Source organism: Macrobrachium nipponense, chromosome 37, assembly GCF_015104395.2.
Source record: "Macrobrachium nipponense isolate FS-2020 chromosome 37, ASM1510439v2, whole genome shotgun sequence".
Lineage (NCBI taxonomy): Eukaryota > Metazoa > Arthropoda > Malacostraca > Decapoda > Palaemonidae > Macrobrachium > Macrobrachium nipponense.
The window spans coordinates 40139595-40150963 of record NC_061097.1 but is presented as its reverse complement, the minus strand read 5'-3'; the positions used below and the strand labels follow the sequence as shown (position 1 = coordinate 40150963).

The following is an 11369-nucleotide window of genomic DNA, read 5'->3' as shown; positions in this document are numbered from 1 at the left end:
TCGGTCTCTTCTTTCTTTAAGGAGTGGGCGGGGCTTGAAAGACCTGGAAGATGGAGGATTTATAAACAGGAAACGACGGTTTTCGACCCTGCAGTCAGCCGTTTGGATTTGCCGCAATAGCACATACAAAGGCGGGGTATCCAGCAGCGAGCACGTGAGTCCATTTTTTATAAACTTCATTGATCCTGAAATATGGCTGTCGGTAATTACACAAACTTATTATATATATAATCTGCATATAGCTACATGTTCAAAACGCGATGCTAGTCCTAAATTCTCCATTAAGTATTTAAGAAATTGAAGTTCTCTCTTTATTCATAGTAGCTGTTATTTATTAACTCATTTATATTAATTCATTTAATTTCACAATAATTCACATTCTATTTATACCTATCTTACTGTAAACTTTTTACCTCTTGTCAGTTGCAGTAGCGAGTACAGACACTACCTTACTTACAGACACTACTACCCTACTTACGAACATTTAAGTTACTAGCAAACGAGATCGCAAGTTAAAATTGTGTTCAGATCGCTCCCCTTTGCCACCCGCAAATCATCATCACAATTTATTTAAAGGTTTTATATATCTCCCTTGATTCCTCGATTATCCTCTCTCTCAACAGCATGATCATCGCGGCCTGTATCCTTCTCGGCGTTCTGAACTGCTTCTGCCAAGCCCTGGCGCCTCCGCTCACAGTGGCCCTCGAGTCGAATGAAATCGACAACGTTTACCCCGACCAAGTGGTGCTTGTGCCTAATAGGAGAGTCCTCGCTAATCGCTTCCCCTTGATCCAAAACTGGGCGTCTGAAATCAACAACGAACCCGTTCCCGCAGAGGAGGTGCAACAGCCCGTCGTCGCTGGCAATGAAATCAGGTAATGCTACTCTGGCTACCGAATGAGACTAATCGATTATCTGACTCCTAATCACACGACTAGGAATCTGTCTTGGGTAAGTGGTGTTCCTTCCTGAAATCTCAAAAGTTTGGCCTTGTGAGACTAGAACACCACCTTTGACCACGTAGAAATTTAGAGCAGGTTGGGTACTGTTTGTTTTCAGTGACTGTTTCAACTTGAGTGGGTAACCCCTGAAGTTTCTTTTCGAATACCTGAAGAAAGTTAAGTTTTTTTATTAACTATGCATTCTGAAGGTTCTAATAAAATTCACAAAGATGCAACACTTTCAAACATTTTTACGTGCAACTCAGAGCTAAGCCATTTTCCATAAGAGCGTCTTGTTACTTTGAACCCTCGGTAATTCAAAAAGTATGTGCTGGCAGCATATGGCAAATACTGACTAGGGTTACGTGTTCCATAGCTCGAGTGCTTTAGTATTGCCTACCACAAGTTCATTTTGATCTTGGGCCTGGTTGTCTTGTGATCCAGCATCTCTGAGCAGAGGGTCGAAGCTATTTGATGTTCTTGGACAGAGTTCCTAAGTTTATTTACTGTGATTGTTTCCCAGTAATCAACAAAGTTCGTTGCTTTCTTTCTTTCTTTATATATATATATATATATATATATATATATATATATATATATATATATAGTGGTTGGGGAAGGGCATGTAGGGAGGCTAGATATAGGCACAAGTTGTGCGTACCATTCTTAACTGGTGAATGAAGTACTAAAGTCAATCGACAATTCGTCAAGTTGATATATGAAAGATCGCACAAACTCTCTTGGCGCATCTGAACACTTGATCATTGAATTCAAGATGAATTCAAACACCAATAACGTCTCCTTTTGTTTTTCACAGACGTGACAGCGGTACTTACATCCTACGTTATGGACGCTCAGTAGACGCCCAGACGTCCTGCAAGAATTGTGGAGAAGGGGATGATCAGTGAACGTCAGCTCCCGCAGACTATAGAACGCGCGCAATCTTCTTCTTCTTCCCGTTTCCAGGCAAAAAGATCCCATTATGTTTATAGAATTAAAACCTAAGGTATTGAACGACTCCATTTCAAGAAATGGGGTTCTGTTTAGGATGCTCTCCAGGTCTCTAGGAACCCGACTATTATGACGGCAGTCTGATAGGCCTAAAAACTAAAGAGAGGCGGAAACTTTATTATTATATTATTATATTCTTACTACAGCAGCCTGAGATTACCGACAACAAGATATGGATTAAGTTGAGGTTACTTGCCAATAAATATTGCATTCTGAAGCATACATATAAGTGTATCAGCGGGTGAATGCATGTGTCTATGTAGTCTCAGTTAGAAAGACGTGAGGTTAAAAATTAGACCAGAGTGGTGTCAAACCTTTAAACGTCTGTAACCTGTAAAGAGTAACTGTAAAACAACATAAGAAATAGCTTTGAAATGGAGGAATAAATTCACTAGACTTGCCCAAGACTATACCACCCGAGAGACTAGAAAATGTATTGGTAATTCACTCAGGGGTTGACACCTCTCTGAGACTTTTGTAACCGATTCAGATCTGAGCACTGGTATCTGCATACATGCGTACTACACACGTGCATACACACGCATATATATACATACAGTTTTTGTTTCAAGGTATCGTCAGACTACTACAAATTGGAATGAAACACGTTCTCAGAATCTCTTCACTTAAGAAGGGAACAAGTCCCAGGAGACAATTTCAGAAAACATTTACAATAAAGTTCTTACAAATAACTGATTTTTCCTTCGTATCCTTAAACCTTTGAATGCATATTTAACTTATGTTTGTTTAACATTATCACAGCTTTTGCCGTAAGGGTGACTCAAGACGAAAATCAACAGGTTGGTAGCATCGTCAGTGCACCTCACGCGGTGCACCGTAGGCATTACTTAAGGTTCTTTGCAGCGTCCCTTTAAGCTGCAAACCATTTCATTCCTTTTACTGTACCTCCATTCATATTCTCTTTCTTCAATCTTGCTATCCACCCTCTCCTAACAATTGTTTCGTAGTGCAACCACGAACATTTGTCTCCATTTACATCTTTCAAACCATTTACGCTCGGTTCCCTTTTAAGCATTGAATGACCTCATAGCTTCCAGCTCTTAGCCTAAACATTACATTCCGTTCCATTACTATCTATGATTTCAGCAAAAAAAAAGAATATTAATCTCTCAATTTTAATATAAATTTTATTTTATCCCCAAAGATCCAGACTTCAATTCCATAAAGGAACTTGGCTCAACCATACGTTCGTATGTTCTAAAAATTTGTTTCCTGTGATTGATTCGTTATACAAGCACATCTTGCATATAGTACTTATGTGGATTAATACTTCAATACTTTATGTTCATCCAACATCCTTAATAACATTAGCTGGTCCAACCTCCTAATTTCTATTCATCTTTATATCCTAAGTGTTGCTCTCGTTTCTTTTCAACTTTCTCTATTCAGTAGTTGCAAGTTCGATTCCCCGCTCTGCCAACGTTATATCGAGAAAATCATTTCTCGATATAACGTGGTTCGGATCCAGCAATAAACTGTAGGTCCCGTTGCTATGTAAGGAATTGGCTTACATGCTCGCCTACCGATTCGGTAGTCGCGAGTTTGATTCCACGCTCGCTAACGTGGAACCAGATGAATTCGTTTTTGGTGATTAGATATTCATTTATTGATATAATGTGGTTCGGATCCCACAATAAGCTGTAGGTCCTATTGCTAGGTAACCAACTGGTTCCTAACCGCGTAGAAAATATCTAATCATTCGGGCCAGCCCTAGGCGAGTAGTTAATCAGCTCATTGGTCTGGTGAAACTGAGATACGCTTAACTAAAGTGATATATTTGTTTTATTGCATTTTAATAAGAGTGTTTACATTTTTTAAAACTTTTTTATTTCATACTTTTTAGTTGTGACACATATTGTAACCAATTTATGATTGTAATAACTTAAAAAAAAAGATGGAATGTGATGACCTTTCCAGCCAAAGAAGGCTTGAAAAACACATAGATTTATTAACATAGTCTACAAAGTCAAAGAAGGTATAAAAAATCCGAAGACTTTCATACAAATCCTGAGATACAGGGAGAGGTCACTGTAGGGTCACTAGAAGTCACTGCTGACCTACTGATCATGTAAGGTTGTAGTGTCACTGGGATTGAGTAACCTCACGAAATTTTAAGATCATCAGAGGAAGGGAACAGGTCGAAAATTGGGTTACAAGATTTGACCCAAACAGACAGACAGATGTGGAAGTTAAGTTAAATAAACGCATGTAATAAAGATACTAAAACAAATATACCAGCAAATAAGAAACAGAAACATCATTATGTAAGGCAGCAATCATCATAAATATCCATATCTCGGAATCAAAATCTTCTCGCACGTCTTTTGGGGGATTATTCTACCTTAGAAACTCCAGTGGACTAATTCCTCCTCTTCTGAAGGCTTGTTGTGACGAATTCCAGCCAAAAGACAACGGTCGAAATTGCGATGCCGAGTCCTACCAAGAAGAAGGCCGCCTGGTAGAAAAAGAATATGGTCTTAGAATTTATAACTTGGTCTTGAAAGTGAATTGAATTGAATATAGAATTTTGGCTGAAGGCGAAGCGCTGGGACTTATGAAGTCATTTAGCCCTGAAAAGGAAATTGACAATTGTTAGGAGAGGGTGGAAAGTAAGATGGAAGAAAGAGAATATGAAAGGAGGTACAGTAAAAGGAACGAAAGGGGTTGCAGCTAGGGGCCAAAGGTACATTGCAAACAAACCTTAGTTAATGCCTACACTGCATCACAAGATGTGCGCTGACGTCACTACTCACCCAAAGGGTATAACTTGGTCTGCAGGAAGTGTACTTGGGAAATTTCTTTTAAAAGCCATATCCTTGATACCTTTTCAGAACAGCTCAATTACTGATACCAATCATTTTAAAACAGCCGGTGTTTGCTTTTAATTTTCTTTTGAAGATCAAAGCATTTGGTGTTAGTTGTCTTGACCAACCTTAATTTGTTACGAATTTCCCTTCAACAAGTATTTGATAGACATTTTACTATAATGTATGCTAATTTTTTTTTTTATTAATTTAACTGGCATGAATTTGCTACGATTGTTCATAAATCAACTGAGTATTTGTTTCAATTTTCCTTGATACAACAAAGTACTTGGGATATATTTTCTAAGAACACGAAGAAACTGATAACTATTGCAAGTGTTGAAATAACCAAGGCCTTCCTACCAATTTTTGTTACAAAGACTGCATTTATCAAGAATTCCGTGATTTCCCTAATACCCTAAAAACGCGTGATTTAAATAGGACTAGGTCCCAGTCAGACCACGGTCTACAAAGACCCTACTTGAAGAGTCTACAAAGAACCTTCCTAAAGAGTCTAAAAGAACCTACCTGAAGAGTCTACAAAAAACATACTTGAAGAGTCAACAAGGAACCTACTTGAAGAATCCAGGAACCTACCAGGAGAGGCTACAAAGAACTTACCTGAAGAATCTACAAGGAACGTATAGCTGGTTCACTTAAGGTAGATTCTTGGATGAGCCCTATACTTACAAGACGTTTGTTTGGCGACCGCTGATTGGCTGGTACCGGGAGCTAGGCAGCTCCCAGCCAATCAGAGGCCGCCAAACAAACTTCTCGCAGGCATAGGACTCACCCAAGAATCTACCTTAGGTGAACCAACTATAGTACCTGGAGAAACTACAAAGAACCTACCTGAAGAGTCAACAAAGAACCTACCAGGAGAGGCTACAAAGAACCTACCTGAAGAATCTACAAGGAACCTAGTACCTGGAGAAACTACAAAGAACCTACCTGAAGAGTCAACAAAGAACCTACCAGGAGAGGCTACAAAGAACCTACCTGAAGAATCTACAAAAAACCTACCTGAAGGTGGGTAAGGGTGAGAGCACTCGTCTCGGACATCTCCACAGCTTCGACTTCGCCTCCTCTGGTGTAATTCCGGATGGCGTCAGCTTCCCACTTTTTGTAAAAACCTCCTTCGACCAGCCTCAGCGTCCTGTGGATGGAATGGAATGTAGAGTTTAGGCCAAAGGCCAAGCAAATGGAACCTGTGAGGTCGTTCAGCGCTGGAAAGGAAATTGAGAGTAGGTAGGTTTGAAAGGTGTAACATGAGGGAAACCTCACAGTTGCATTATGCAACAATTGTTAGGAGTTGGAAGGAAGATATGAATGGAAGTATAAAGGGAATGAAAGGGTTTGCAGCTAGGGGACTGAGTGATGCAGCGTAGAACATTTAATAATGCCTATAGTGTACACCGTGAGGTGCACTGGTGGTGCTACCCGCCTACGGGGTCAGCGTCCTGTTGAGTGAGTTCAACCGCAGACAGCTAAATTCATAGTTGATACATGAAGGTAATTCCAAAAAGATGAAGTTAAGGCAGTTAAATTAACACACGAGAAAGTCAATACAACATTCTGCTCTGAAGAGTCTACAAGGAACCTACTTGAAGAGTCTACAAAGAATCTAGGAGAGAGGTCAGCCAGAAAGTTTTGTAGAACCTACCTGAAGAGTCTACACAGAATCTAGGAGAGAGGTCAGCCAGAAAGTTTTGTAGAACCTACCTGAAGAGTCTACAAAGAATCTAGGAGAGAGGTCAGCCAAGACAGTATAGACCAAAATGACTTATCAGAAAGTTTTGTAGAGAGAATGGAGGAGAATAACTAGGCGAAGAGGTCATAAGTGTTAGGAGGAAGGAAGAGAGGAGAGCCTAGACTAAGGATTTCCCAAAAGAGGGGTCAAGACCAAAAATGGGGTCGTAGACAGGTCATGGGGTCGGTGGGGTCGCTGAGGTACCCCCAGGGAATGGGTATATGAAATATCAAAGCAGGGGGTGCGAGGTACCTTGTTAAATTCAATGTTTGGTAGAGTAACAGTTAATCTAGCAGATTCACATCAACCGTGCATCTGATCATGTCTAGGCCAGTCCCTTCAGACGCTCCTGATTGGCTGTTGATAAGCTAATCACAGGGCTGGAAACTCTCAGTCTCTGTCGAGAGAGTTCACATAGGCAGGATGCATGTTCCACCTCTCCTGCGGGATACTTTTGAAAGACGTATCCCTCAGGAGAGGTGAAACATACGTCCTGCCTATGTGAACTCTCTCGAGAGAGACTGAGAGTTTTCAGCCCTGTGACTGGGTTATCAACAGTCAATTGGGAGCGTCGTAAGGGACTGGCCTAGACAATGATCAGATGCACGGTTGATGTGAATCTACTACGTATAGTAGTCTCATTGAGAGAGAGAGAAAAAAAAAGTAAATTAAATGATAAATAATAATTGTTTTAAGTATATATATATATATATATATATATATATATATATATATATATATATATATATATATATATATTATTGGGGGTCGTACTGAACAGGTGAAAGAGCTGAATAAGGTCGTACTAAGATAAACCTAGAGGATAGATGGGGGTGGAGTAGCGTTGATTCTCTACTAACTAAACAAAATCAAGACTAAAAAAAAAAAATCTGACTTACAATTTACTGAAGATCTCCCTGTAGGGTGCCCCTGAGGGCACGGGAAATGCCGCCCCTTGTGGGTAGAAGCACTCGTGCCCATAGTTGAACTTCCTCTCACCGCCTAATCTCTCTGCGGCGATTATGAACTCGACGTCACATGTCACGAACACAAACTTCTCCGTGAGAATCTGGAAGGGAAAATAAACAAGTAAAATGCTGTATGAAACCCTCAGCCGCGGTCCCTGAAATTTTCAGCAAAGACCTGGTGGTGGCCTGTGTTGTTGGTTAACTTTCACCTTACATAAAATAAAAAAAAGACTAATGAGGTTAGAGGGCTGCAATTTGGTACGTTTGATGATTGGAGGGTGGATGATCAACATAGCAATTTGCGGCCCTCTAGCCACGGTAGTTTTTAAGATCTGAGGGCGGACAGACGGACAAATAGCCATCTCAATAATCTTCTTTTACAGAAAACGAAAAGAAAGAAGGCATGCAGGCTAAACTAGCATTAGAATCTATAAATAATAATAATAATAATAATAATAATAATAATAATAATAATAATAATAATAATAATAATAATGAACCAAACAAAACTTCTTTCAGTTTTCTTCTGAAGATGGAAAACGAAACCCACAAGATTACTGAGTAAAACTTGTTTACTTGTAAGTCTATACATAGTATTTTAATCAGAACTCGAGTACTTTCTTGAGAAAGGGCCACAGTTAGGGTCTGAAAGTACTCGAGTTTTAAGTAAAATACTATGTAAATACTTACAAGTCAACAAGTTATAGTCAGTAATTTGTGGGTTTCTTTTTTTCAATAATAATAATAATAATAATAATAATAATAATAATAATAAAATAATAATGAATAATAATAATAATAATAATAATAATAATAATAATTAATATACCCTCCTGTTTCGTTGATTTTTCTTGAATGATAAATAATAATAATAATAATCATTTAATTAATAATAATAATAAAATAATCATATAATAATTAATGAGAATAATAATAATAATAATAATAATAATAATAATTAAATAATAAATAATAATAATAATATACCTCCTGTTCCGTTGCTTTTTCTTGAAAAATAATAATAATAATAATAATAATAATAATAATAATAATAATAATAATAATAATAATAATAATAATAATAATAATAATAATAATAATAATAATAATTCAAGGCAAAGAAACCAAAAATAATAAAATGTGACCAAACTATACGAAGTCGCTTGAATTCCTTTCAAGATTTCTAAAGAATTCTAAATTATATTAGTTTCCTTATGAATTTCTTTTCACATTGCGCAAGTATTAAAGTCGAATAAGTAAAGTATTATATACACTCATTTCTATATAGTATTTTGATGAACGATATTTTTGATGATGAATATAACGCTCCTTCAACGACAATACACTTGTGGGTTTTCATTTGTCGTATTCCCATCACGTCTTTTGTTTTTTGAGCTGCTCCCGCCGACCTTTTGTAGTTGTGCGTACTGTCTCTATCTTCCAGGAGAAAGTAACTTTTTATCTGGATGTATTATTGAAACTAACCATCATTTATGGCCACTAACGTAACGTACCCTCTTATTGAAACTCACCATCATATGGCCACTAACGTAACGTACCCTCTTATTGAAACTCACCATCATTTATGGCCACTAACGTAACGTACCCTCTTATTGAAACTCACCATCATTTATGGCCACTAACGTAACGTACCCTCTTATTGAAACTCACCATCATTTATGGCCACTAACATAACGTACCCTCTTCACTCCGGTTAGGACCTCGTCGACGAAACTCTTAGACCGATCTTTGTGGTTGAACAGCTCCCAAGTTTGCTTGTAGATGCCGTCCGTTGCTTCCTGAGAACAAATTCACCGTCTCTTTGAACGCCAAGATCTGCAATGTACTTATCTAGCCTAGAATAAGTCTCAAAGGGAAGCTGTTATTAAAGAATGAGGTGGAAAGGACTGGGTATCTGCAATGAACTTATCCTCTAGAATAAGACTCAAAGGTGAGACTGGTATACAAGAATGAAATGAAAATGAAAGGGAACATTATCATTAAGATTAATAACATCACACTTCAGTCCAAGGCTCTGTATACTCAAGTGATCAACATGAGCCAACTGAACATAGAAATTAGGCCAAAGACCCAGCGCTGGAATCTATAAGGTCATTCAGCGCTGAAACGGATATCGACAGTAAAAGGTTTGGAAGGTGTAACATGAGGAAAACCTCAAAGCAGTTGGAGAGGGTGGATAGTGAAATGGAAGAAAGAGAATATGAAAGGAAGTACAGTAAAAGGAACGAAAGGGGTTGCAGCTAGGGACCGAAGGCACGCTGAAAAGAACCTTAATTGAGGAATGCCTACAGTGCACCGCATGAGTTACTATACGCTGACGGCACTAACCCCCTACGGTGATCATCAACAAAAGGATACGTTTGTCTTTTACGCTGCGGTTCTAAATGTTACCTTGCTTTGTTTGTGACAACTTATGCCTGTCTTCGGTCTAGCTTTTAGCCAAAAAACAAACGGCAATTTATTATTGAATTGAACTTTCATTACGTGACGTGATATGAAAGCCCTTCCTATGACAATTTTTTTTTTAGTACAATACCCGTAAATTTTTCTTATAGGCCTACATTTTCTCTACAATCGGTGCAGGCGATGATGTTACAAGCGATCGTTCAGGCGATGTATAATCATCATGGCCATATGTTGCTTAATATAGGCCTACATTTTCCCTATAATCGGCGCAGGCTATGACGTTACAAGCGATCGCTCAGGCGATGTGTAATTATCATGGCCACATGTTGCTTACTTGAGATCCTGGCCACTTGGAAGTTAGAAAGTTTAGCGCTGGAGGGTGGCAGAAAACGTGTTCGATGGACAAAGCACGCTTTAAACCGTGTAGTACTATGTAATGGCCGCGACGAGACTACAGGAAATCGTCACTGAATAACAGTTGAACTTACTTCTTATAAGACCAAACCAGATTCGCCTTTTCACTCTTCATGGTTTTATTTTAACGACATATAAGTCGCGAACACGCGAGTAACACAAAACAAGGAAATAAATACGCTGGTTTTTCTTCGGCGCAATTGAGTTTTCTGTAGTACTAAAGCCGCTACAGCGTATAATCAAAGCCACCAAAAATGTATCTATATCTTTCGGTGGTCTCGGTATAATGCTGTATGTGCTGCAACCTATGAAACTTTTAACCACGGCCCGGTGCTGGCCTGGCCTATATCGTTGCCAGCCTCACGATTATGGCTGAATTTACCTTTAAAGAAAATAAAACCGATAACTCCAGCCAAGACATAAGCGACTGAGAAGCAGCAAGATCCAACCCAAAAAAGGAAAACGGGAAAGATGTCCCAAGGGCAGACTCGTACACTTTACCTTGAACACGTACTCGTTGGTCGAGTCCCTGACGACGCCAATGGTGAAGCCGTCCTCAACAGCTTTGGGTAGATCGTCGAGCGAGTCGATCGGCTTCTCGTAGGCTGGAATGGCTAACACGGCGGTGAGAGTTCCAGAATATAGAGCTGGAATAGGGAAAAGGGATTAGATGATGCAGAATTTGAAATGAAAAATGATTGTTTTCGTTTTTGAAGTTTCTCTCGTATTGGGAATAACTCAAACCCAAGAGGAACTATAATAATAATAATAATAATAATAATAATAATAATAATAATAATAATAATAATAATAATAATAATAATAATAATAATAATAATAATAAAGGGAAGAATAATCCAAGACTACGAGACAGAGGAGATACCAGAAATTAAAAATAATAATAATAATAATAATGATAATAATAATAATAACATCACAGGCCATCTCCCGAGATGTCATCATAAAGAACACGAAGATCATCGGGAAGGCCCCTGATGCCCGTCGGTTGCGCCTGCTGGAGGCGCTCCTCATC

General features: G+C 38.6%; 2 long non-coding RNA genes across 2 annotated transcripts; one reads left to right on the top strand and one right to left on the bottom strand.

Moving 5' to 3' along the window:
- Positions 1–2599, top strand: LOC135208966 (uncharacterized). The gene is made up of 3 exons (XR_010313258.1): positions 1–154; positions 624–875; positions 1759–2599. It is a non-coding gene; the product is annotated as an uncharacterized LOC135208966 (long non-coding RNA).
- Positions 2600–3876: 1277 nt separating this feature from the next.
- LOC135208965 (uncharacterized) lies at positions 3877–9398 on the bottom strand. Its single transcript, XR_010313257.1, has 4 exons — positions 9196–9398; positions 7427–7596; positions 5801–5933; positions 3877–4428 (listed from the first exon to the last, which is right to left on the bottom strand). It is a non-coding gene; the product is annotated as an uncharacterized LOC135208965 (long non-coding RNA).
- Positions 9399–11369: the final 1971 nt, after the last annotated feature.